Source organism: Phyllostomus hastatus, unplaced genomic scaffold, assembly GCF_019186645.2.
Source record: "Phyllostomus hastatus isolate PE091 unplaced genomic scaffold, TTU_PhHast_1.1 phas_scaffold_216, whole genome shotgun sequence".
Lineage (NCBI taxonomy): Eukaryota > Metazoa > Chordata > Mammalia > Chiroptera > Phyllostomidae > Phyllostomus > Phyllostomus hastatus.
In genome coordinates this window covers 1,535,919-1,563,031 of record NW_025334018.1, presented here as the reverse complement: position 1 = coordinate 1,563,031, position 27,113 = coordinate 1,535,919, and the positions used below count along the sequence as shown (strand labels likewise).

At 39.5% G+C, this 27,113-nt stretch overlaps 1 protein-coding gene and 1 pseudogene across 2 annotated transcripts in view; one reads left to right on the top strand and one right to left on the bottom strand.

Annotated features, from left to right (window-relative positions):
- The window catches only part of LOC123804513 (SLAM family member 5-like), a 34,121-nt gene extending 20,036 nt beyond the window's left edge, over nt 1-14,085 (bottom strand). For both annotated transcript variants that reach the window (XM_045816860.1, XM_045816861.1), the window contains exon 1: nt 13,952-14,085. The gene's annotated coding sequence lies outside the window, so the exon portion shown is untranslated. The remainder of the gene's footprint in view (nt 1-13,951) is intronic.
- A 5,162-nt stretch (nt 14,086-19,247) lies between these two features.
- On the top strand, nt 19,248-19,710 carry LOC123804783 (annotated as a pseudogene).
- Nucleotides 19,711-27,113: the final 7,403 nt, after the last annotated feature.

Here is a 27,113-nt window from a genome sequence, read left to right as displayed (position 1 = left end):
CTCCAACGAATGCTCCTATGAGGCTGGGAGTCTCTTTCTGTGCCTCAACCCCCACAGGTGTTTTCAATCAGTGCCCTGAGGCTCTATTTCCTGGTGCTGGGACCCTGGGTTGCACACAGTGCCTTGCTTCACAATCGCCACCTTGCTGGGTCTGCCAGTTCCCACCCTGTACCCGGTGTCTGCCAGCCACCACCTGCACACCCAGAGTCTGTCTGCTGCCGTCTTGCATGTCCAGGATCCCTTATGCACCTGGTCCCACCATTTTTTGTGCCTCGACCCCTCTCAATCCAGCTGCCTGACTCTGCCCCTCCTACCGGTCTGGATGAATGTGTCTATTTTAACTACTTGGTTGTTCAACTTCCATACAGTTCAATTTTCTATCAGTCCTGGTTGTTATTCTATTTCTAAATTGTTGTTGTCCCTATCTTGGTTGTGTGAGGAGTCAAAGTGTGTCTACCTACACCTCCATCTTGGCTGGAAGTCCCTTATCACCTATTTTTAAAAAAACAATATTATATTTATTTATTTTTAGAGAGAAGGAAAGGTGGAGAGAGAGAGAGAGGGAGAGAAACATCAATATGAGAGAGAAACATCTATAAGTTACCTCATGTATGTGCCCCAACCAGGGTCCAAACCCATAACACAGGCATGTGCCCAGACAGGGAATTGAATCCATGAACTTTTGCTTTGCAGCATGATATGCCCAACCAACTGAACCACATTGGTCAGGAAAGCACCCATTTATGATGAAAACTCTCAGCAAAGTGGGATTAAAAGGAACATATCTCCACATAATAAAGGCCATGTATGACAAATCCACAGATATTATCATACTCAATGGGGAAAAATTAAAAATATTTCTCTCAAACCAGGAAGAAGACAGGGATGTCCACCCACTTTCGGCACTCTTATTCAACATGTTAATGAAAGTCCTAGCCACAGCAATCAGATCAGAAGAAGAAATAAAAGGCATCCAAATTGGAAAGGAAGAAGTAAAACTGTCATTATTTACAGATGACATGATACTGTATGTAGAGAACCCTAAAGATTCTAATCAAAACTTATAAATAAATTCAGTAAATTTTCAGGATACAAAATAATATTTAAAAATCTTTTGCATTTACATACATCAATAACAAACTATTGGAAATGAAGAAAACAATCCCATCTACAACTACATCCAAAAATAATAAAATACCTAGGAATAAATTTAACCAAGGCAGTAAAAGACCTGTACTCAGAAAATTATATAACACAGAAGAAATAAACTGAATAAGATACAGAGGAGGGAGAAGATGGTGGAGGAATGAATGGAAGTCACACAAACCTCCTCCTAGGACCAATCTGGAATTACAACTAAATTGTGGAGAAATCTCCTAGAATAAACAACTGAACAAGAGAAGCCAATAGCAAGACAGAAACTTCGGACAGACAGAAGAATTAGCTTCAGCACAACCTGACTGGTAAGGAATGCGGGGCAGACATGAAGAGGACTGGTTTGTGTGCCCATAGGTGGCAGTGCTGGCAGGATAATTAAGCAGCCAGTTGGATCCCCCTGATAAATGTGGGGTCTAAACCCTGAGCTGGGATCCCAAGCCTAGAACACCAGAGACCAAAATGTACACAGATAACCAGTGTTGAAAAGTGGTAGGGTTGCTCTCTGCCAGAGATGGACAGCTGGAGGCGCAAAGAGCCTTTTAAAGTGCCAACACACAAATATTCATTTGTAGCCACTTACCTGGGGCTCCAGCAAAGGCAGGGGCAGAGTGGGCTAGAGACGCTTGAAGAGAGACTGGGGATGGAAGTTTTAGGGAGAGAACTGAGAGAGTAGATGCTGTGATCCAGGTACTAAGTCATCCACGCATACAGCAGCTGCCATCCTGCTCAGGCAGACCACTCCCCTGAGTGGCAGCAGCTTGAGGGGAAACAATGACCCCAACCTCCAGAGGGACTCTGTCCTGGCCCTGTGGTACTTAAGCTTGACTGCTGAGTGCAGAGTGACTATATTAACAACTGAAGGAGACAGCAACAGACAGTAGATCCCTGGAAGTCTCAACAGGCTGCCCAAGGTCAGACAGGGTCAACATCTGACATCACCAGAGGCAGATAGAGAAAGAAAAAAAATGGTGGTAAATTCTAGAGGCTACCGAAATGAAATCCACTGTGGTCTTCTCCATGATTTGCGATATTTTCTTTCCTTTGTAGCTTTTTAACATTAATTTCTTATCTATCAAGTTTGTGAATATTAAGTCATTAGACTTTATACTATAGTTTATTTCGATTCACATATTTTCCCTTTCCTCTCTCTTACCCCATTTTACTTTCTTTTTTCCTCTCATTATTTTCATTTTAAGTTTTTTTTCTTTCTTGTTACAACATGTTTCCACTCTGCACTCTTACTATTTCTCTGCCATCCAGCCTCACCAAACCATTTTTCTTGTCAATGGTCATCTCACATGCTTTTCCCCTGCTTTTAAAATACCTGTGTTCTCTCTCTACCTTTAGCAATCTTTGCTCATTGGTTGTGGACAGGTAGTTGTTGTTACAGTTTTCAATTTTATCTCTAGATCTTCACTAACTTTGTATTTCAAATCTCAAATTTTACTGGTCCCCTCTCCTACTCTTTATTTTGTCTCAAATTTTTAATTTTTCTCTGTCTTACCTGTTTTTTCTTTCTTCTTTTTTTTCTTTTGCCCTGCCATTTCCACCCCCCCTTATTCTCCTTTTTTCTTTTTCTCTTTGTTTCAATTTTTATTTTTCCCTGTCTTAGCCTGGGTTTTGTACTTCACTCTTAGTATTCCCTCTCCCTATATCATCTCAAAATCACTTCCCATTCCTCTAGGCATCTCTTTAACATTTCTTTCTTTTTTATCTCTTATTCCCATCTCACCTATATTAATTTTAGCTCATTAGTTGATGATAGTGCTGTGGTGGATCTTTCTCTCCAATTTAACTCCTATATATTTTTATCATTTATTTACTTTTTTCCTTCCTTTTTCTTTCTCTCACCTTATTTTACTTTATTTTAATTTCTGCTTAAACCTAATACTATATACTTCCCTTCTCATACTACATCCCACCTTCTTCATTCTCTTTTTTTATTTATGATGTAAATTTTACTTTCTCTCTCTGCATTGCTCCAACTCCCAACTCGTATTAGTGCTCCTCCCTCTACCCTCTCAAAATCATTTTTCTTTCAATAGTTGATCTCATATTTGCTCTCTTTTTAAAATAATGGTCTTAATCTCTTTACACTCTTATTAATACTGGTTCATTTGCTGTTGATAGTGGGACTGCAGGGGGTAGTTATTTTTGTAGGTGTGGGTTTGTTTCCTGGACACTGTGGTTTTGTTCTGGCAGTGCCTGCACAACAGCACACAAGATGTGATGGGTGGAGTGAGCCTCAGTCAAGCAGCTGAAGAGGACACCAAAGAATGACCCAACAACAATCAAAACTCAATTACACCCAGAAAGCCAACATAAATGGCATAAAGTACATTCCAAGGGAATCAAGTTCAGGAGATAAAGGAGACTACACCACTGAATCTCACAGGTCTCCTATCATAAAAGTTCACCTCACAAACTCAGGGGATCAAAACAGATCATTTTAAGAATCAAGCAAATAAGAAGAGTCTCACAAACAATGGGAAGACAAAGAAACAACCCCAAATGAAAGGAAAAGAGGAATTCTCAGAAAGAGTGTTAAATGTGGGGAGGGTTGGGTGGGTGGGCTGGATTGGGAGTAAAAGGGAAAAAACTGTACTTGAACAATGATTAAAATAAAAAAAAGAAAGAGTGTTAAATGAAATAGAGGCAGGACAATGATCAGATATTAAGTTCAAAACAATGGTTATAAGGCACCTCAATGAGCTTAGTGAGAATTACCAAAAACTACAAGGAATCTATGAGGAACTTATTGCAAAGTACATAAGCATGAAAAAGAACATAGAAACTATCAACAGGAGTCAAGAGAAAAGGAAGAATACAATTTTTTATTTTAAGAACAGAGTAGAGGGAATCAAAAGCAGGCTAGATGAAGGAGAGGATCAAATCAGTGAGCTAGAGGACAAGGTAGAAAAAAAAATCCCAGAGAGAGCAAGAAAAGGAAAAAAAAGACTCAAAAAGAATAAAGAGGGGTTAAGGGAACTTCAGGACAACATGCAACATAATAATATCTGTGTAATAGGGATATCAGAATGAGAAGAGGAGAAAAAGGCAGAAAAACCTGTTTGAAAAAGTAGTGATGAAACACTTCCATAATTTTTTGTTCTCAATAAAGATGTATAATTTTTATTTATTTTTATTTTTAAATTTATTTTATTATTGTTCAGTTAAGTTATCTGCATTTACTCCCCATGAACACCCCCGACCCCAGCCATCTCAAATCTCCCTCCCCTGCTTCCACTTCCCATTGGTTTTGTCTATGTGTCCTTTATAGTTGTTCCTAAAAACCCTTCCCTCTTTCCCCCATATTATTTCCTCCCAACTCCCATCTGCTTACTGCCAGATTGTTCTTAATTGCAATGTCTCTGGGTATATTTTGCTTGTTTGTTTGTTTTGTTGTTTAGGTTCCTGTTAAAAGTGAGATCATATGGTATTTCTCTTTCACCACCTGGCTTATTTCACTTAGCATCATGATCTCCAGTTCCATCCATGCTGTTGCAAAGGGTAGGAGCTCCTTCTTTCCTCCTGCTGCACACAATTCCATTGTGTAAATGTACCATTGTTTTTTGATCCATTCATTTACTGATGGGCACCTAGGTTACTTCTAGCACTTAGCTACTGTAAATTGTGCTGCTGTGAACATTGGGGTGCATAGGTTCTTTTGGATTGGTGTTTCAGGGTTTCTAGGATATAGTCCCAGCAGTGGAATTGCTGGGTCAAAAGGCGGTTCCATTTTTAGTTTTCTGAGGAAATTCCATTCTGTTTTTCATAGTGGCTGCACCAGTCTGCATTCCCACCAACAGTGCACTAGGGCTCCCTTTTCTCCCAACCTCTCCAACACTTGTCTGTTGCTTTGTTTATGATGGCCATTCTGGATGGTGTGAAGTGGTATTTCATTGTGATTTTAATTTGCAGCTCTCTGATGCCTAGTGATGCTGAGCATCTTTTCATATGTCCCTGAGCCCTCTGTATGTCCTGCTTGGAAAATTGTCTGTTCAAGTGTTTTGCCTATTTTTAAATTGTGTTTTTTTTTTTGTCTTCCTGAAATGGAGTCATGTGAGTTCTTTATATATTTTGGAGATCAAACCCTTGCCCAGGGTATCATTGCCAAATATATTTCCCCATACAGTTGGTTCTCTTTTCATTTTAATGCTATTTTCTTTAGCCATGTAGAAGCTTTTTAATTTGATGAGGTCCCATTTGTTTATTCCTCCCTTTATTTCCCTTGCTGTAGGGGACATATCAGTGAAAATATTGCTGCATGGAATGTCTGAGATTTTCCTGCCTACGTTTCCCTCTAGGACTTTTATGGTATCATGACTTACATTTAAGTCTTTTATCCACCTTGAATTTATTTTTGTGTGTGGTGTAAGTTGGTGATTGAGTTTCATTTTTTTCATGTAGTGGTCCAGATCTCCCAACACCATTTGTTGAAGCAGCTGTTTTTACTCTATTTAATAGTTCTGCCCTCTTTGTCAAATATTAATTGACCATAAAGACTTGGGTTTATTTCTGGGCTTTCTATTCTGTTCTATTGATCTATGTGTCTATTCCAGGTGCCTGTCTGATCTATGTGCCAGTACCAGGCTTTTTTGATGATAGAGGTCTTATAATATAGTTTGGTGTCAGCTAATGTGATCCCTCCTACTTTATTCTTCTTTCTCAAAATTGCTGCAGCTATTTGGGGTCATTTATGGTTCCATATGAATTTTTGAAATGTTCATTCTATATTGGTGAATATATTATTGGTACTTTAACAGGGATTGCATTGAATGTATCAATTGCTTTGGGTAGTATGGACATTTTGATGCTGTTAATTCTTTCAGTCCATGAGCATGGTATATACTTCTCCATTTGTTTTTGTCTTCCTTAATTTCTTTCTTCAGTGGTATATAGTTTTCTGAGTACAAGTCTTTTACCCGCTTCTTGCCCCCTGGGTTTATTCCTAAGTACTTTATTTTTCATGTTGCTATATGAAATGGGACTTTTTTCTTGATTTCTGTTTCTAATATTTCATTGTTGATGTACAAAAATGCCTTCAATTTCTGAATATTGACTGTGTATCCCACTGTTTTGCCTCATTCATTTATTAGATTGAGTAGCTTTAGGTGGAATCTATAGGGTTTTCTATGTACACATGTTGTCTGCAAACAATGACAGTTTTACTTCCTTTTTTCCAATTTGGATGCCTTTTATTTCTTTTTCTGTCTGATTGCTATGGCTAGAACTTCCAATACTATGTTGAATAGAAGCAGTGAAAGTGAATACCCTTGTTTTGTTCCTAATCTCAGTGGGAAACCTTTTAGTTTTTGCCCACTGAGTATGTTGTTGGCTGTAGGTTTCTCATTTATAACCTTTACTATGTTAAGAAATGCTCCCTCTACACACTTTCTGAGTGTTTTTATCATAAATGGGTGCTACACCTTATCAAATGCATTTTCTGCATGTATTGCTATCATCATATTTTTGTCTTTCCTTTTGTTTATGTGATATATTATTTTTATTAATTTATGAGTATTGTACCATCCTTGCATCCCTGGGTTGAATCCCACTTGATCATGGTGCATGATTGTTTTAATGTATTGTTGGATGTGGTTTGCCAATATTTTGTTGAGGATTTTAGTGTCTATGTTCATCAGTGATATTGGCCTGAAGTTTTCTTTCTTTGTTATGCCTTTATCTGATTTTGGGATTAGGATGATGCTGGCCTCATAAAAAGGGTTTAGGAGTCTTCCCTCTTCTTGGATTTTTTTGGAATGTTTTGAGAAGCATAGGGATTAGCTGTTTCTTAAATATTTTGTAAAATTCTCCTGTAAAACTGTCTACTCCAGGGCTTTTGTGTGTCATGAGTTTTTTGATTACTGCTTCAATTCCACTATCTGCTATTGGTCTGTTCAGACTTTCTGCTTTTTCTTCATTCAGTTTTGGCAGATTATATTTTTCTAGAAATTTGTCCATTTCACCCAGGTTTTCAAATTCCTGGGCATATATACCATTCCATAGTAATTTTTTTTTACAATACTTTTATTTCTGTAGTATCAATTGTAGTTTCTCCTCTTTTGTTTAAGGTTTTATTTATTTGGGTCCTCTCTCTTTTTTTTCTTGATGAGTCTGGTAAGGCTTTTTAATTTTGTTTATCTTTTCAAAGAACCATCTCCTGCATTTATTGACCCTTTTGATTGTTTGTTTAGTTTCTGTGTCTCTTAATTCTACTCCGATCTTAATCATTTCCTACCTTCTACTCCCTGTGGGCTTCATTTGTTGTTGTTCCTCCAGTTCTTGTAGGTATAGGGTTAGGTTGTTTGTTTCAAAATTTTCTTTTTTAGGTAGGCCAGTATCACTATGAACTTCCCTATCAGGACTGCCTTTGCTGTGCCCCATAGGGTTTAGACTGTTGTGTTTTTATGTTCATTTGTTCCTAGATACTTTTTTATTCCTTCCTTGATCTCATTATTAACCCATGCATTGTTTAATAGCATGCTATTCAGGCTCCACGAGTTTGAATGTTTTTGAGTTTTTCCTTGAGGTTGGTTTTTAGTTTCAGTTCTTTGTGGTCAGAGAAAATGATTTCTATGATTTCAATTTTCTTGTATTTGTTGAGGCTTGCTTTGTGTCCTATCATGTGGTCTGTCCTCGAAAATGTTCCATGTGCATTTGAAAGAATGTGTATTTTCCTTTTTTGTTATGACAGGATCTATATATATGTTAAGTCCATTTGATCTAATGTGTTGTTCAGTTCCACAATATCTTTACTGTTATTTTGTTTGGAAGACCCATTTATTTTTGACAGTGAGGTGTTAAAATTCCCTACTATAATTGTGTTGCTGTTAATATCTTTCTTGAAGTCCTCAAAGATTTTCCTTATGTATTTAGGTGCTCCTATGCTGGGTGTAATATGTTTACAATGTTTGTAGCTTCCTGATGGATTCTTCCCTTGAGTATTATGGAGTGTCCTTCTGTGTCTCTTTTTTATGGCCCTGGTTTTGAAGTCTACTTTGTCTGATGTAAGTATTGCTACCCTGGCTTCTTATCCTGTCCGTTTGCTTGAAATATTTTCTTCCAGCCCTTCACTTTAAATCTATGTAGGTCTTTTGTTCTGAGGTGGGTCTCTAGTAGGCAGCATATGTGTGGGTCATGTTTTCTTATTCATTCAGCTACCCTATGCCTTTTGGTAAGAGCATTTAATCTATTTAAGTTTAAGGTTAGTATTGATATGTATTTATTCAATGCCATTTTCCTTCTTTGTACCTGTGTTCTTCTCTCTCTTTTTCTTAATCTTCTTAAAGCAGACCCTTTATCAAATCTTGCAATGTTGGCTTGGTGGAAGTATGTTCTTTTAGCCTCTTTTGTCTGGGAAAATTCTTATTTTCCCTTCTATTTTAATTGAGATCCCTGCTGTTAGAGTAGTCTTGCTTGTGGGCTTTTGATTTTTATTACTTGAAATATGTATTGCCATTCCCTTCTGACTTGGAGCATTACCATTGAGAAGTCAGCTGCTAGCCTTATCCTGGCTCTCTTATATGTTACTTCCTGTTTCCCCCCTGCTGCCTTTAAGATTCTCTCTTGGGACTTCCAGCAAGATGGAGGCATAGGTGGATGCACCGTACCTCCATGCACAACCAAGATTAGAACAACAACAATTTAGAGGCAGAATAACACCCAGAACTGATAGAGAATTTATCTGAATGGAAGTTGGACAGCCAAGAAGTTGAAGTAGACCTGTTCATCCAGACCAGCAGGAGGGGCAGAGAGGAGCAGCCAGGCATGGGTCTCGGCACACGGAGAACAGGGAGAACTGGGTGCATAAGGCACCCAGGAGCACATAAGGCAACTGGGAGCATGTGAAGCATCTGGGGCGTGCAAGATCGCAGCGGGTGGACCCTGAGTACACAAGTGGCAGCTGGCGCACCCAGTGAGGTGGTGATTGTAGACCAGGACAGAGTGCGCAACTCAGGATCCCAGAGGAGGGACTGAGGTCCCAGGAGAATGAAGCTACTGCCATTGTTCCCTCCTGCCCCCACATACAACGTCACAATCTAGTGACTGGGGTGCCCAGCCCCAGTGAACACCCAAGGCTCTGCCCCTCACTGTAACAGGAGCAACCAGATCCCCCAGCCCCCCCCAAAACAGAGAGAGAGAGAGAGAGAGAGAGAGAGAGAGAGAGAGAGAGAGAGAGACATGTCTCAAACAGAAGAACAGATCAATGCCCCAGGACTCCTCCTTTTGAGTGGCCAAGAGATAGACAATCTATCAGATGCACAGTTCAAAACACTGGTGATCAGGAAGCTTACAGAATTGGTTGATTTTGGGTGCAAATTAGATGAAAAAATGCAGGTTACCATAAAAGAGATGAAGGAAGATGCACAGAGAACCAACAGTGATGGAAAGGAAACTGGGACTCAAAACAACAGAGTGGACTAGAAGGAAGAAAAAAACAACCAAACAGGAAAGAATGGAGAAATAAGAATTAAAAAAAATGAGGAGAAGCTTAGGAACCTCCAGGACATCTTTAAATGTTCCAACATTCGAATTATAGGGGTACCAGAAGGGGAAGAGGAAAAGCAACAGATTGAACATGTATTTGAACAAATAATAAAGGAGAACTTCCCCATTCTGGCAAAGGAAATAGACTTCTAGGAAGTCCAGGAAGCTCAGAGAGCCCCCAAAAAGTTGGGCCCAAGAAGAAACAAAAAGGCACATCATAATTACATTAGCCAAGGTAAAAATGAAGGAGAGAATCCTAGAAGCAGCAAGAGATAAAGGGACAGTAACCTACAAAGGAGTTCCCATCAGACTGTCAGCTGATTTCTCAAAAGAGACCTTACAGGCAAGAAGAGGCTGGAAAGAAATATTCCAAGTCATGAAAGACAAGGACCTATATCCCAGATTACTCTATCCAGCAAAACTATCATTTAGAATGGAAGGGCAGATATAGTGCTTCTCAGATAAGGTCAAGTTAAAGGAGTTCATCATCACCAAGCCCTTTTTTTATGAAATATTAAAGGGACTTATCTAAGAAAAGAAGATAAAGAAAAAACATGTATAGTAAAATGACAGCAAACTCACAATTATTAACAACCACACCTAAAGCAAAACCAAAAGAAACTAAGCGAACAACTAGAACAGGAACAGAACCACAGAAATGGAGATCACATGGAGGGTTAGCAATAGGGGAGTGGGAGGAGGAGAGAGGGGGAAAAGGTACAGAGAATAAGTAGCATAGCTTGTAGGTTGAAAATAGATAGGGGGAGGGTAAGAATAGTATGGGAAATGTAGAAGCTAAAGAACTTCTAAGTATGACACATGGACATGACTAAAGGGGGGGGGGATATGGGTGGGAGAGGGTGTACAGGGTGGAGGGGAGTGAAGGGGGAAAATGGGACAACTGTAATAGCATAATCAATAAAATATATTAAAAAACAAAACACTTGAACAATTATTAAAATAAAATTAAAAAACAAAAGCAAACAAACAAAAAGATTCTCTCTTTATCTTTGAATTTTAATATTTTGCAAAGGGGGCAGAAATGTAAAATGGAGTAAAAGTAGCCCATTCAACAAATGGTGTTGGGAGATATGCAAAAAAATGCAACTCGATCACCAGCGTACACCATATGCAAAAATCAATTCAAGATGGATAAAACACTTATATATAAGTCACAACACCATCAAAATCCTAGAGGAGAACAGGCAGGAAAATTTCAGGTATTCTACACAGAAATATTTTCACTGATATGTCCCCTACAGCAAGTGACATAAAGGAAAAATAAACAAATGGGACTTCATCAAAATAAGAATCTTCTGCATGGCTAAAGAAAACATCAGCAAAATGAAAAGGGAACCAACTGTATGGGGAAATATATTTGGCAATGAACCCTGGGCAAGGGTTTGATCTCCAAAATATATAAAGAACTCACATGACTCCATTTCAGGAAGACAAAAAAAACACAATTTAAAAATAGGCAAAACACTTGAACAGACAATTTTCCAAGCAGGACATACAGAGGGCTCAGGGACATATGAAAAGATGCTCAGCATCACTAGGCATCAGAGAGCTGCAAATTAAAATCACAATGAAATACCACTTCACACCATCCAGAATGGCCATCATAAACAAAGCAACAGACAAGTGTTGGAGAGGTTGGGAGAAAAGGGAGCCCTAGTGCACTGTTGGTGGGAATGCAGACTGGTGCAGCCACTATGAAAAACAGAATGGAATTTCCTCAGAAAACTAAAAAATGGAACCGCCTTTTGACCCAGCAATTCCACTGCTGGGACTATATCCTAGAAACCCTGAAACACCAATCCAAAAGAACCTATGCACCCCAATGTTCACAGCAGCACAATTTACAGTAGCTAAGTGCTAGAAGTAACCTAGGTGCCCATCAGTAAATGAATGGATCAAAAAAACAATGGTACATTTACACAATGGAATTGTGTGCAGCAGGAGGAAAGAAGGAGCTCCTACCCTTTGCAACAGCATGGATGGAACTGGAGATCATGATGCTAAGTGAAATAAGCCAGGTGGTGAAAGAGAAATACCATATGATCTCACTTTTAACAGGAACCTAAACAACAAAACAAACAAACAAGCAAAATATAACCAAAGACACTGAAATAGAGAACAGGCTGCCAGTGACTAGAGGGGGGAGGGGAGGGAATTTCAGGGAAAAAGGGCAAAGGTTTACAGGAATAAGTATAAAGGACACTTGGACAAAAACTATGATGGGGGGATGGAAATGGGAGGGAGGTGGGGAGGGCTGGGGGGTGGGCTGGGATGGGAGTAAAATACAGAAAACTGTACTTGAACAAAATTAAATTTAAAAAATGAAAAAGCATAGGCAGTAAAATCTCAAATATCTTTCTTAGTAATAGCTTTTTTTTTTTCAGATATATTTCCATGGGCAAGGAAACAAAAGAAAAAAGATAAACAAAATAAGACTACAATAAACTACAAAGTTTTTGCACAACAGAGGGAGCCATTAACAAAATGGAACTACAACCCACTGAATGTGAGAATATATTCATCAGTGATACATCTGATAAGGCTTTAATATCCAAAATTCTTAAACACCTTATACAACTCAACACCAGAACCCCCAAACAATCTAATTTTAAAAATTGACAAAGCACATTAATAAATACTGCTCAAAAAACCCATACAGATACCCAATAGACATATTAAAAGATGCTATACATCATTAATCATCAGAGAAACACAAATTAAAACCACAGGATATCACTTCATACATGTTAGATGGTTATCGTCAATAAATCAACATACAACAAGTGTTGGTGAGGATGTGGAGAAAAGGGAACCATCATGCACTGTTGGTGGGAATGCTGACTGGTACAGCCACTGTGGAAAGCAGTATGGATTGTTTCAAAAATTAAAAATGGAACTGCTTTATGACCTAGTGATTTTACTTCTGGGTATATATCTGAACAAAACCAAAAGGTAGTTCAAAAAAATACTATATATGCACCCCTATGTTCATTGCATCATCATTTACAATAGCCAAGGTATGGAACAGTGCAGGTGCCCATCAATAGATGCATAGATAAAAAAGTAGTGGTATTTATATACAATGTAATATTACTTGGCCATAAAAAAGAATGAAATTGTACCACTGTGACAGCAGGGATGGACCTAGAGGGTATTATACTAAATGAAATAAGTCAGTCATAGAAGGGAAAATATCATATAATTTCACTTATATGTGGAATCTAAAGAACAATATAAATGAATATACAACAGACTCATAGAAAGAGAATAGACTGATGGTTGCCTGAAGGGTCAGGATTGGGGTGCTGGGTAAAAAAGTGGAGAGATTGAATAGTACAGATTGTTAGTTACAAAATAGCCATGGGGATGTAAAGTACAACATAGGGAATATAGTCAATAATATTGTAATAACTAAATACGATGCCAGTTGGATACTGGAAATTACAGAGGGAACACTTTGTAAAGTATATAATTGTTTAACCACTATGCTGTATACCTGAAACTATTACAAAATAATATTGAATATAAATTGTAGAACATGTCAACTCCCTACATTCTCAGTGACAGTAAGGGAATTTATCTATTGCGTGTATTTATATGGTTTGTCTGCTGCTGGTAATGGTAGTTATCTTCCCTACACAAAAAGCAAGCCAACACCCCTAGAAGCAACATCACAACCATGCATTTCTTTAAGTCTCTGCCGGTCTTGCTCCTGTAACAGAGGGGTGAAGATAGAGATGTACACACACTCCTGGCTACAGCTGCAGCTGCCTCAGACTATGGCCTCCTACTGAAGGTCAGGCTCTGCCTTCCAATCTCCACCCTGGGTACCCCACAATATTTGAGAACTCTTACATCCCATGTCCTGGGGAGCAGCACCATCTTCTTAAGCCTGGAAGTGGCTTCTCCTCCCTACTGAGGCTTCTCCCTCTGGCGTTCAGACCCTGAGGCTAGAATGGCAGGACTGACCCCGCAACCACTCACTTAAGGTACTTAGCTTTCTGCACATCAAACCCATTTTATGGACATGAAACCTGAGCCCTAAGGGGTTGTAGGACCTGAAAAAGATCACACGGCAATTCAAGAGGCAGGGTTTGAACTCAATAACAAACTGAAAAATTTCTCAACATCTGGAACAGCCGCTGTTCCAATCTACTGTGTGGCCTCAAGCAAGTCTCCTGAGTCCATTCTCTACTCCTGTACACTGCTCTGCAGCATCTCAGAGAAGAGAATATTTAACAATGGCTGTTTCTCTCTCCCACCCCAAAACTGGGGAAATTACCTCAAAAGTCGGTCTGTGAGTCTTAAGGTGAGTAGTTTCCTTTTGGAGTCAAAATGTGGTCAGCTCATCCACTGGTGACTCTCAGAGCTCTGCAATGCAAGTCTCAATATCTGCTTCCCCACCCCCAGCCCGCCCGTCCCCACACTCTTTTGAGTGTAGTCTCTCTGTGGAAACTGTATGCTTATAAAAAGCATTTATTTGCTTAGGGAGTGAGGAGGAGGAGCCTAGATAAGGAACCAGCAATGCAGCTGCAGGCCAAGCAGGGGGAGCGAGCCACACGTTCCATGTTGGCAGAACACCAGGGACTTTTAGAAAATCCATATATCTAATCTATTTTTTTTTTCAAATCCTCACATGAGAACATTTTTTCATTACTTCTTTGCAGAGAGAGGAAGGGAGAAACATTGATGTGAGAGAGGCATTGAATGGTTTTCTCCCATAGGCACCCAGACCCAGGATCGCATGTGCCTGGACCCGGCAGGAAACCTGCAACCTGAGCATGCCCCCTGACCCAGAGTTGAACTGCAACCCTTTAGCTATGGACACTCTCCAGCCAACCAAGCCACACATTCCAGGGCTAATCTAATTTTTAATACACACACATCTTGCCTTGCTAGAAAGCTAAATCTTCCTCAATGCCCCCACCTGTCTTTTTAGTTTACAAACTACTTTCACATGTGAATAGCAGCTAGGTATGAGTATGATTACATTTCCATTTTAAAGATGAGGGAACTGAGGTTCCACAGAGGTTAATGGATAAACCCAAGGTCTAGAAGTATATGGCAGAGCCTGATCTAGAACCATATCACCAACCTCCTAGACCAATGGTCTTTCTAGATCCAAGTCCCTCTCAGTGCAGAGCAACTCCCCTGTAAGATGACTTCAGAACCTGAGAAGCCACATTGAGTAGGAGGGAGGCCAGGCCTGTTCCAGAGCAGCCTCTCATCTCCCACTCATGACCCCAGACGGAAGAACCAAGGCTTGTGGTTACATCTCAGCAGCCTCTGAGTTCACAAGGTGGCCCTTGTCCAGCCACAGCAGTGTTCCTCTGGATGCAGTCCATCACAGATGGGCCAGTTCCACCAGTCTGACCCAGACCTGCAAAGGCCACTGGACTGAGAAGCCTCAGTGGGTCTCCCAGCAGCACCTGGAAAACCTCCCTATCTGTGAGCTGTAGGCTGCTGAACCCTCCCCTCCTTTTCCAAGGCAGTGAGTGCTGTCTTTATATGGGGATCTCTCAATTCAGCTTTCACAGGGTCATAACCATCCCATCAGTCATGCCAACTATATTCCATTTTAAACCTGGAGAAGGCACAGCCACATCGTTGCAGCCAGTGAGCCCTGAGGTGTCTTCACAGGCAGCATGACTTTACTCAGCATGTTGTTTCCAACTCAGCTTCACGGCGAGGGCCTATGCCACAGTGTTCTGTGAGTAAACAAAGGAGAGCTCTATTCCTCCATGGACCCATTTTTCTTTTTCTTTTTAAATTTTTTTGTTATTCAGTTACAGTTGTTCCGCCTTCCCCTCCTCCCCCCATATTCTCCTTTGCCATGTCCCCCTGCAACAGTAAATCATCTTCCCCATTGTCAGTGCCTATGAATCCTCTATTTGAGTTCCTTGGTTTGTCCCTTCCCCTTCTCTCCCCTGTTATCCCCCTCCTCCCTCCCCTCTGCTCACTGTCAGTTTGTTCTTTATTTCCAAGTCTCTGGTTCTATTTTGCTCATTTTGTTTTGTTGATTATGTTCTACTTATAGGTGAGATCATATGGTATTTGTCTTTTGTTGTTTGGCTTACTTCACTTAGCATAATGTTCTTCATTTCCAACCATTCTGTCATGAAGTGTAGGAGTCCCTTTCTTTTTTCTGCTGCATAGTATTCCACTGTGTAAATATACCACAGTTTTTTGATCCACTCATTTACTGATGGGCACTTAGGCTGTTCTCAGCATTTGGCTATCATAAATAATGCTGCTATGAACACTGGGGTGTACAGTTTCTTTTGAACTGGTGATTCAGGATTCTTAGGGTATAATCCCAGCAGTGGGACTGCTAGATTAAAAGGCAGTTTCATCTTTATTTTTTTGAGGAAATTCCATACTGTTTTCCACAGTGGCTACACCAGTCTGCATTCCCACACAACAGTGTCCTAGGGGTTTTTTTCTCCACAACCTCGCCAGCACTTGTTGTTTGTTTATTTGTTAATGATTGCCACTCTGACTGGTGTGAAGTGGTATCTCATAGCTTAAAAACAGATATATGGATCAATGGAACAGAATAGAGAGCCCAGAAATAAACCCATGTTTCTATGGTTAGTTAATATTTGACAAAGTGGGTAGGAGCACAAAATGGAGTAGAAATAGCCTCTTCAGTAGAGGGTTCTGGGAGATCTGAACAGGTACTTGCAAAAAACTATGCAACTATACCCCCCAACCTACAGTATACACCAAAATAAACTCAAGATGGATAAAAGACCTAAATAAATATTGACACCATAAAAGTTCTGAAAGACTATACTTTCAGGGATCATTTTTATAGTTTGTTACCGTAAAATTCCTGGAGGAAAACATAGTCAAAATTACAAACAACTGTATTGTCAAATTACAGATAACTGTAATTGAACAACTATAATGAATAATAAAAAATTTAAAAAGACGTGAAAAAATATCTGAAAAAATCACCTAACATTACACCGAAAGGAAATAAAAAAAGAATGACAAACAAGGCCCCAAATGAGTAAAAAGAAAGAAATAATAAAGAACAGAGTGAAAAGAAGTCTAAAAAATACAAAAGATCAATGAAACCAAGAGCCGGTTCTTTGAAAGCAAACAAAATTGATAAACTTTTAACCAGACTCATCAAGAAAAAGAGAGGACCCCAATAGATAAAATCAGATCTGAGAGAGAAGTGATGATTGACAGCACAGAAATACAAAGGGTTTTAAGAAATACTATGGCTCTGAGATGTCCGGCCAAGATGGAGGCATAGGTAGACTAAACTGTGCCTCCTTGCACAACCAAAATAAGGACAACAAAAATTTAGAAACAAAATAACAACCAGAACTGATAGAAAATCAAATTGTATGGAAGTCCGACAACTAAGGAGTTAAAGTAGACACATTCATCCAGACCCGTAGGAGGGGCGGAGTCGGGCAGCAGTGCAGAGAGGGGTCAGGCAAAATAAAAGCAGTGGCTGGAGGACCCCAGATGCTCAAAGCAGCAGCTGGCAGACTCAGCCAGGCGGTGGATTATGGAGGGGCTCGGCGCACAAGGGGGCTGGCAGAACAGGGCGGTTACACATTTGCATGCAGATAAACCAGACAAAACTGGAGAATGAGACAGACCATGAAACCCAGGGCCGCAGCACAGGGAAATAAGGTCTCAAAAAAAAAAAACAACTGAAAACACCTGTGAGGGTTTAGGTGCTGGGAGAAACTCCCAGCCTCACAGGAGAGTTCATTGGAGAGACCCACAGGGGCCCAATATGTACACAAACCAACCCACACGGAAATCAGAACCAGAAGGGTCCACTTTGCTTGGGGAAAGCAGGGGAAGTGACTGAAATCTGGCAGAATGGATCAAGTGCTATTGTTCCCTCTCAGACCCCTGCCCCACATACAGCATCACAACACAGCAACCAGGTTGCCCTGCCCGGGTGAACACCTAAGGCTCTGCCCCTCACTATGTAACAGGTGAGTCAAGACAAAAAAAAAATGGCCCAAATGAAAGAACAGATCAAAGCTCTAGAACAAAATACAACTAAGTGACAAAGAGATAGCCAACCTATCAGATGCACAGTTCAAAACATTGGTAATCAGGATGGTCAGAGAGTTGGTTGAATTTGGTTGCAAATTAGATGAAAACATGAAGACTACACTAAGTGAAATAAAGGAAAATGCACAGGGAATTAATAATCATGGGAAGGAAACTGGGACTCACATCAATCGAATGGACCAGAAGGAAGAAAGAAACAATCAAATAGAAAAGAATGAAGAAATAAGAATAAAAAAAAAAACCCCAGTGAGATGCTTAGGAACCTCCAGGACATCTTTAAACATTCCAACATCCGAATTATAGGGGTACCAGAAGGGGAAGAGGAAGACCAACAAGTGTAAAAGTTATTTGAACAAATAATAAAGGAGAACTTCCCCAATCTGGAAAAAGAAATAGACTTTCAGGAAGTCCAGGAAGCTCAGAGAGTCCCAAAGAAGTTGGACCCAAGGAGGAACACACCAAGGCACATCATAATTACATTACTCAAGATGAAAGATAAGGAGAGAATCCTAGAAGCAGCAAGAGATAAGGAGACAGTTATCTACAAAGGAGTTCCCATCAGACTGTCAGTTGAATTCTCAAAAGAGACCTTACAGGCAAAAAGGGGCTGGAAAGAAGTATTCCAAGTCATGAAAGGCAAGGACCTACATCCAAGATTGCTCTATCCAGCAAAGCTTTCATTTAGAATGGAAGGGCAGATAAAGTGCTTCTCAGATAAGGTCAAGTTAAAGGAATTCATCATCACCAAACCTTTATATGAAATATTGAAGGGACTTATCTAAGAAAAAATAAGATAAAAAACATGTACAGTAAAATGACAGCAAATTCACAATTATTAACAATCACACCTAAAACAAAAACAAAGTAAGCAAACAACTAGAACGGGAACAGAACCACAGAAATGGAGGTCACATGATGGGTTAGCAACAGGGGAGTGGGAGGAGGGAAAGGGGAAAAGGTACAGAGAATAAGTAGCATAGATGGTAGGTAGAAAATAGACAGGGGGAAGGTAAGAATAGTATGGAAGAGTAGAAGCTAAAGAACTTATAAGTATGACACATGGACATGACCTAAGGTGGGGACTGTGGGTGGGAGTGGGTGGGCAGGGTGGAGGGGAGTGAAGGGGGGAAAATGGGACAACTGTAATAGCATAATCAATAAAATATATTTTAAAAAAGGGAAAATACTATGGCCCTGACTCATGGGGCTCGGTGGATTGTGCACTGGACTGGGAACCAAAGGCTTGCTGGTTTGATTTCCAGTCAGGGCACATACCTGGGTTTTGGGCCAGGTCACCAATAGGGGATACTTGAGAGGCAACCACACATTGATGTTTCTCTCCCTTTCTTTCTCCCTCCTTTCCCCTCTCAAAAATAAATAAATAAAATCTTTTAAAAAAGAAAATACTATGAACAGTTATATGCCAACAAATTGGACAATCTGGAAGAAATGGATAACTTCCTAGAAACATACAATCTTGCAACTCTAAATGAAGAAGCAACAGACTAGGAGCCTTCAGGAGTGAGATGGCGAGTTCCTGGAAGCTAAGTGTCCTCTGTGGTGCCCAAGGAGGATGAGCTCTCTTTTTCTGAACTCCAGTGGTCAGACCTTCTCAAATTTCAGCACATCCTCAGGACCAACCTTCCCCAGGATGATGTGGCACACAACACATTCACCTATCACTGAGCTGCCATTCTGGTTCCAAGGCTGCATCTCTCCACTGGACAGGTGAGAGGCTTATCAGTGTTTTGCTCCTGGGCCTACTTCTAGCTGGTTTTTTTTTAACCTTTCCTCTCTGATGGACTACTTTCTAGCTGCAGTTCTTACTCTCCATAGTCCAAGTTATTACTATGTTCAAGGGGATACATTGCAGAAAGCTGCCAAGGCAGGCCTTTGGCACTCTTAGCTTTTGCCTTTGCTGGGCTTTGTTATTTCAGCTATCATGATGTGGGCATCTGCAAAGCTGTTGCAATGCTGTGGAAGCTCTGACCTTTTTGACTTAATACTTTTAAAATTGATTGTACCTCTCTCTGCCTCTGTTCTGTCATGCCATTCAAATCATAATGAGGAGGAAATAACAGATAAGTCCATTGGTGAGATATACCTCTTCTCCTAATCACCTGGTTAATTTTAGAATTTAATTTTCATTTTTTAAATTATATTTTATTAATTATGCTATTACAGTTGTCCAAATTTCCCCCCTTGATGCCCCTCCATCTAGCACCCCACACTCCCTCAGGAAATCCCCATACCATTGTTGATGTCCATGGTAATGTTATAAGTCCTTTGGCTACTCCATTTCCTATATAGTACTTCACATCCCCATGGCTATTCTGTACCTACTTATTTGTACTTCTTAATCCCCTCATCTGTTTACCCATTCCCTCAATCCCCTCATATCTGGCAAACATTAAAACACTCTTTATATCCACGATTCTGTGTCTGTTCTCCTATTTTCTTAGTTTGTTTTTGAGATTCAGTTGTTGATATATATGTATTTATTGCCATTTTATTATTCATTGTTTTAATCTTTTTCTTAAATAAGTCCTTTTAACATTTTATATAATAATGGTTGGGTGATAACAAACTTCTCTAGATTTTTCTTGTTTGAGAAACTCTTTACCTGCCCTGCAATTCTAAATGATAGCTTCACTTGGTAGAGCAATTTTGGCTGTAGGTCCCTGCTTTTCATGATTTTGAGTATTTCTTGCCAATCCCTTTTAGCATGAAAGTTTCTTTTGATAAATCAGCTGCCAGTCTTATGGGAACTCCTCTAGGAGTAGGAGTTAGTAGATAATGAACTGCTTCCCTCTTGGCACTTTTAAGATTCTATCTTTATGTTTAACCATGAGCATTTTAATTATGATGTGCCTTGCAGTGGGCCTCTTTGCATCCATCATGTTTGGGACTCTCTGTGCTTTCTGGACTTGCATGTCTATTTTCTCCACTGAATTAGGGAAATTTTCTTTTATTATTTTTTTAAATAGATTTCCAATTTCTTGCTCTTTCTTCTCTCCTTTGGTGCCCCTATGATGAGAATGTTGGAATGCTTGAAGTTGTCCCAGAGGCCCCTTACACTATCCTCATGTTTTTGCATTATTTTTATTCTTATTGTTTTGGTTGGTTGTTTTTTGTTTCCTTATGTTCTAAATCATTGATTTGATTCTTGGCTTCATTCACTCTACTGTTGTTTCTCTATAAATTGTTCTTTATTTTAATCTATGTGTCCTTCACTTGTGACTGGCTCTTTTTTATGCTGTTGAGGTCCTCACTAAATTCCTTGAGCATCCTTATAACCAGTGTTTTGAATTCTGCATCTGATAAATTTCTTATCTCCATTTTGTTTAGTTCTTTTTCTGGAGTTTCAATCTCTTCTTTCATTTGGGTCCTGTTTCTTTGTCTCCTCAGTTTGGCAGCCTCCCTGTGTTTGTTTCTATGTATTAGGTAGAGCTGCTATGACTCCTTGTCTTGGTAGCATGGCATAATGTAGTAAGTGTCCTGTAAGATCCAATGGCACAGGCTCTCCTATCACCCAAGCTGGATACTCAAGTTGTGCTCTTCATGTGGGCTGAGTACACCCCTCTCTTGCAGTTGAGTCTTGATTGCTGTTGTTAGGTCATTAGGAGGGATTTACCCAGGCCAGTCAGCTGGAAGGACTGGTTCTAACTGCCAATTACCAACCTTCACCCTCTGTGGAGGATCAGCTGTGCAGGGCAGGGTGGTGGTTCTCTGATGTCATATATAGCTGTCCACTAGGTATGCAGACTCTGGGGTTATCCAGGTGGTACAGGCCAAGGTCAGCCTTCACCTGTGTTTTGCCCAGGGCTACCTTGCATGAACTATAAAGCAATTTGCAGATGGCTGCTATTTTGTTGGGCTTGTAGGTTCCCAGCTAAAGCCAAGCTATAAACCTAGGCTGGCAGCTGCTAGTGCCAGGTTGGGCCCACTTAGCAAGAGGAATAAGGGCTGGGGTTTCACTGAGACCAGCTGTTGCTTGTTTGATAGAATTTAGGAAGTTGAGAAGCATGAGCCAAGACCAGCCATTCATATGGAAAAAAACACTTTTAACAAAGGGTAGGTCCATAAGTTGGGTGTGACAGAGCCTCAGGAGATGTCTGGGGTGGGGAAAACAGTGTTAGCCAGATCGATGGTGTCTCAGATATAGCACCCACTTGCATCTCTGTGGCTCTGTGGGGTGAGGGTTCAGAAAAGGGACAATGGGATCTGCCATCCTTTTTGTCTGGGAGAAAGCTGTCCTCCAGCTCTCTCCTGATGTCAGACACTTCAGTTACTCCCTATATGCCACCTGCACCTTTCAAGCTACTACCCTGGTGCTGGAACTCAGAAGTGAGTCAGAGTAAATCTGTGTGGGGGTTCTTTAAGAGGAACTGGCTGGGACTCCAGAAGTTTATTCCACTGACTGAATCCCCGTTGGTTTCTGCAGCCAGAAATTACGGGGACCTATTTTCCTGGCACTGGGGATCCTGGTGTGGGGCTGGGACTCCTCACTCCTGAGGCATCTCTTCTGAATTTTTACCCACCACATGTGGATGCGGGACCAGCCTGTTCCACATCACCCCTCATACTAGTCTGGATGGATGTAGTTTCTTTAATTCTGTTGTCACTGGACTTTCATTAAACTTGATTTCTGCAGTTCTCAGTGATGATCATTCTAAAGTTTAGTTGTAATTTTGATGTGGTTATGTGAGGAGGCAAGTCTTGTTTATTTCACTTTCATCTTAACTGGAAGTCAAAACTGCTTTTCCAATATTATGAAAAATAAAATGTTTTTCTCTCTCTTTTTCATCTATTATGCCAGACATATCATCAATTATTAAATAAACTCTATCTTTACCTTTTTTTAAAAGATTTTATTTATTTATTTTTAAAGAGGGAATGGAGGGAGAAAGAGAGAGGGAGAGAAACATCAATGTGTGGTTGCTGGGGGTCATGGCCTGCAACCCAGGCACGTACCCTGACTGGGAATCGAACCTGTGACACTTTCATTCGCAGTCCGCACTCAATCCACTGAACTACACCAGCCAGGGCTATCTTTACCTTTAAAAGAGAAAAGAAGAAGAAAAAGACACACAGTCTAATGGAACAAATGAGAGCTCATAAATAAACCCATGTATATATGGGTGACTAATTTATGACAAAGCCCAGAATTTGCAATGGAGAAAGGAAAGTCACTTAAAAAAATCAGTTTTGGGAAAACTGGACAACCATATGCAAAAGAATGAACCTAGACTGCAATTTCATGCCATACACAAAAATTAGCTCAAAATGTACTAAAGGTTTGAATTAGCAGACCTGAAAGAAATCAAATATCTCAAAGAAAACAGAGACACTAAGCTTCTGAACATTGGTCTCAGGGGTATTTTTGTGAGTTTTACTCCAAGGTAAGGGAAACAAAAGAAAAAATAAACAAATTGGTCTGTATCAAACTAAAAAGCTTCCACACTGCAAAAAAAAAAAAAAATCCTCATCAATAAAATGAAAGGCAACCAACCTAATGGGAGAAGATATTGGGTTGGCCCAAAGTCTGTTTATTGTTTTTGTAAAGTAAAAGACACATGATTTATTTTCCCCAATAACTTTATTTATTGGGATATTTTGAGTATGTTGGCTCTCTCCTGAGTGGTATAACATTGACTATTCTCAATAAATATCTCAATTTGACCACTATCAATTTCAGCTGGTCTACCCAATCTTGGAGCATTATCCAGCTGAAATCTCCAGCATAAAACTTTGAAAACCACTATTGACATGTTAGATCAGTCATAGCACATTTTCTATACACTGCACAATTTTTTTTTGCATTTCAGTTGCATATTTACCCTTCTTGAAATAATAAAGCATAATGTGCAGAAAATATTGTATATTTTTTCATCTTCAATATTAAAATGGCTACACAAAAATTCACCAATTTTGATGTTTTTTAAATGCACACATATGACAGCTGTCACAACACAATCTAACAAAATTGTTTCAAATGAAGTTAAAGACAGTTAGGCACTACTAGAGTCATCTTATGAAAAGTACCAAAAGAAGTTTTTGACTAACCCAATTTTTGCAAATGATACTTCCAGTAAGGGGTTAATATCTAAAATACAGGGGCGAGCAAAAATAGGTTATAGTTGTAATAAAAATAAATAATACAATAATAAATAATAATACAGGATAAACTTTGTGTTTCACATACCCATAACCATAAACCTAATTTTGCCCACTTTTGTATATAGATAAGTCATACAACTTTAAAATAAAAAGCCAAACTACCCAATTTCAAAATGGGCAGAGTATATGAATAGACATATTTTTCCAAGAAAAGACATACAGGTAGCAAACAGGCATATTAAAAGATGTTCAGCATCGCTAATTATTAGGGAAATGCAAATGAAAATGACAATAAGATATCACCTAACACCTGTCAGAATGGCTATTATGAAAAAGGCAAGAAATAACAAGCATTGGAGAGGATATGGAGAAAAGGGAACTCTAGTCCACTGTTGGTGGCAGTGTGAACTGGTACAGCCATATGGAAAACAGTATGAGGTTACTAAAAACAAATCAGAATAGAAATACCACTTTTGGGTATCTACTTGAAACATTTGAAAACTCTTATTCATAAAAATATGTGTATCCCTGTCTTGTCTGGGTGGCTCAGTTGGAGTGTCTTCCCATAGACCAAAAGGTTGCAGGTTCAGTCCTGTCGGGGCACATATGGGAGGCAGCTGATTGATGTTTCTCTCTCATATTGATCTTTTCCCCCTCTCTCATTTTTTCTCTCTTTCCTTTTCTGTCTCTCTAAAATCAATGGAAGCATATCCTCAGGTGAGCATTAAAAAAAGGGTGTCATTTTTGGTTAAGGGAATAAAATTAATACAATCAGCAGCTTTTTGTTTACTTTTGCATCATGGATGTCTCTACCTTTGACTTCTTTTTATTCTAGCAACCTCTACATATTTCACTTGTACTTTATTCTCTCTTGATCATTCATTTGGGATGGGGGTTCTTTTTCTTCTTATCTTCCTCATCTTCATTATTTTCTGCAAATTCAGAAATGTCTAGTCAGACATTGAGTGGTTCTATATTACTCATTTACAAACATGATAGACCATCTGGGCATAGAGACATAAATACTATGTATGACTTCAGGGTACACTGAGAGAATTTATGGAAAATCTCATATTTTGTTTTTAAAGAAATGGCCTGGCTTAGTTTTTAATCTATCAGATGAAAGGTCTTTGATCTGGTGGATCACCATCATGCTATGCTCTGTCTAAAAGAGGGCAAAAAGTCAAAATGACTTTTGTTGCCGAGATCACCACATACTTGTCCAGCTTCCCTCTGGACTTTTCCCCTTGTATCCTCCTCCTTGTCACAAAGCTGATTCCCAGGCTCAGTGGCTCTGTGTCCCATTACATCTTTCATATAGAATTTCTGCATTTCTCTAAGCATGGTACAGACACCCTGTCCCAAGACCTTCCATACACCCAAGGACTTCATAGGAACCTTTATGTTGGTTTCTGCTGTGTTATAGGAAAATTCTCTCTATAAAAAGGGAATTATATTTCAGTACAAAACAACATTCCCACCACCAAGTTTTACTACATCAAGTATTTTATCCCACCTTACACACTGAAGGGGCTTATCTTTCTGAAGTGCAGTTGTAAAAATACCCACATTTTACAACTAGGGCCGCCATGGAACACATTTTCCACCCATCTATAGGTGAGGACAAAAAAAGTCCAGGAAGAATAGATCAATCACTTGTCTGCAATAAAGACAGCACTCAGCTGAAACCTGGGAACTTTCATGCTTAGTCCATGGCTCTTCTCACTCTGATAAGATGCCTCCTGTCACATCCTATTTTCAGTGTTCTAACATTGTGTAGATGCTGCCTCCTGCCTCAAAGGTCCACTAAAGAGGAAGCAGACAGTTGGACAATAACCTCCACATTGTGCATTTCTCCTCTCTGTTTCCACCCACCTGTCCTGGTTTTATCTTGGCCCCATATGCAACATGGAAGCCAGGATGACTATAAAACAATTACAAGTAGAGGTGGGGAGTACATTGTGAGCTGGTGACCATCTTACCTGAGCTGAGCTTGTGGAGAAGGCACTCTGCCAGCCTTTGTGTCTTAGGCAGTAGCTCTCAGAATCCCTGCCCCTGATAGCTGTAAGGATCATCATGGGTGAAGAGATCCTTGAGGTGCTGATTGAGTGAGACAGGTGCCTCCTTTTCTCCCTGTAACTTCTGTCATATATGGGTCAGCTGTTTCTCATGATCTTGAATTAGGAAATTGTTTCTCTTAAGGTTGGATAGAAAAGTACATGTATTGTAAGAATGAAAATGGGATAAGGATGCATGATAAGGACTTCAACAGAGAGAGATTCCTATGACTATATCCCCAAAGATCCCTACATGCAGAATTGTGGCACATGTTTAGTGATTGCTTATAAAATTTTTGAATATTTACATGAAGAAGCAAGTGTATTCCTGAGGCACTATATATTTAGATTTCATTGCTTCTTGATATAAACTTTCTTTTCTTTTTTTCTTTTTTTGCTAGGAAATATTGCCATTGAGCTAATGGAAAAAGCAGATATGTATCCACCCCTGATGTTAACCATATAGGGAAGAACAGTTGGTGTGTGGGCATGGAATTTCATGAGCATTGTTTCTTCACCCAGATGGCTCTACTCTACATTACTCAACTTAAGAAATTAATAAGACTTGGCAACCAATACAGTGACAGAAAAATAAAGCAAGCAACAGTCTTAAAAAAGTAATTTGGTAATTTGCTGATTGAATAATACAAGTATACTAAGCAGTTTCTGTTTTTCCCATGGATCTACAGATGAAATCTACAAATATCCCCTTACTATTGAGAGTCCATAAATATCAGTTACCTGTTGCCACTGGCTCTTGACTTTCCTTATCCTCATGATCGTTTTGATTTTCTTCAAATAAATATAGAATGAGGTAGTTACATTACACAGTTCCTACTTCAAACATTATAAACACATAAGGCTGATATTAGGACAAGGATACAAATACTTTCTGGGTAAAACTAGGATATTCTAAGAGGAACACATTATGAGGTCTCAGGATATGTCTTGTGAGAAGTAGCTGGGCTTGCTTTCTTGCATAATTGAGTATGGTCCCTAATTTGTTAGGTCATTAACACATATCCTCTATCTGAACACTGGAAAGACAATTAAACATATTTATTTCTCTAGAGATCATAGGTAACTTAACTAGTTGCTTTCTAAAGGTGTTGCTGCAGGGACTTCCAGCCAAGATGGAAGCATAGGTAGATACACTTTGCCTCCTTGAAAAAAGAAGGACACAACAAATTTAAAAACAAAAAACAAACAGAACTG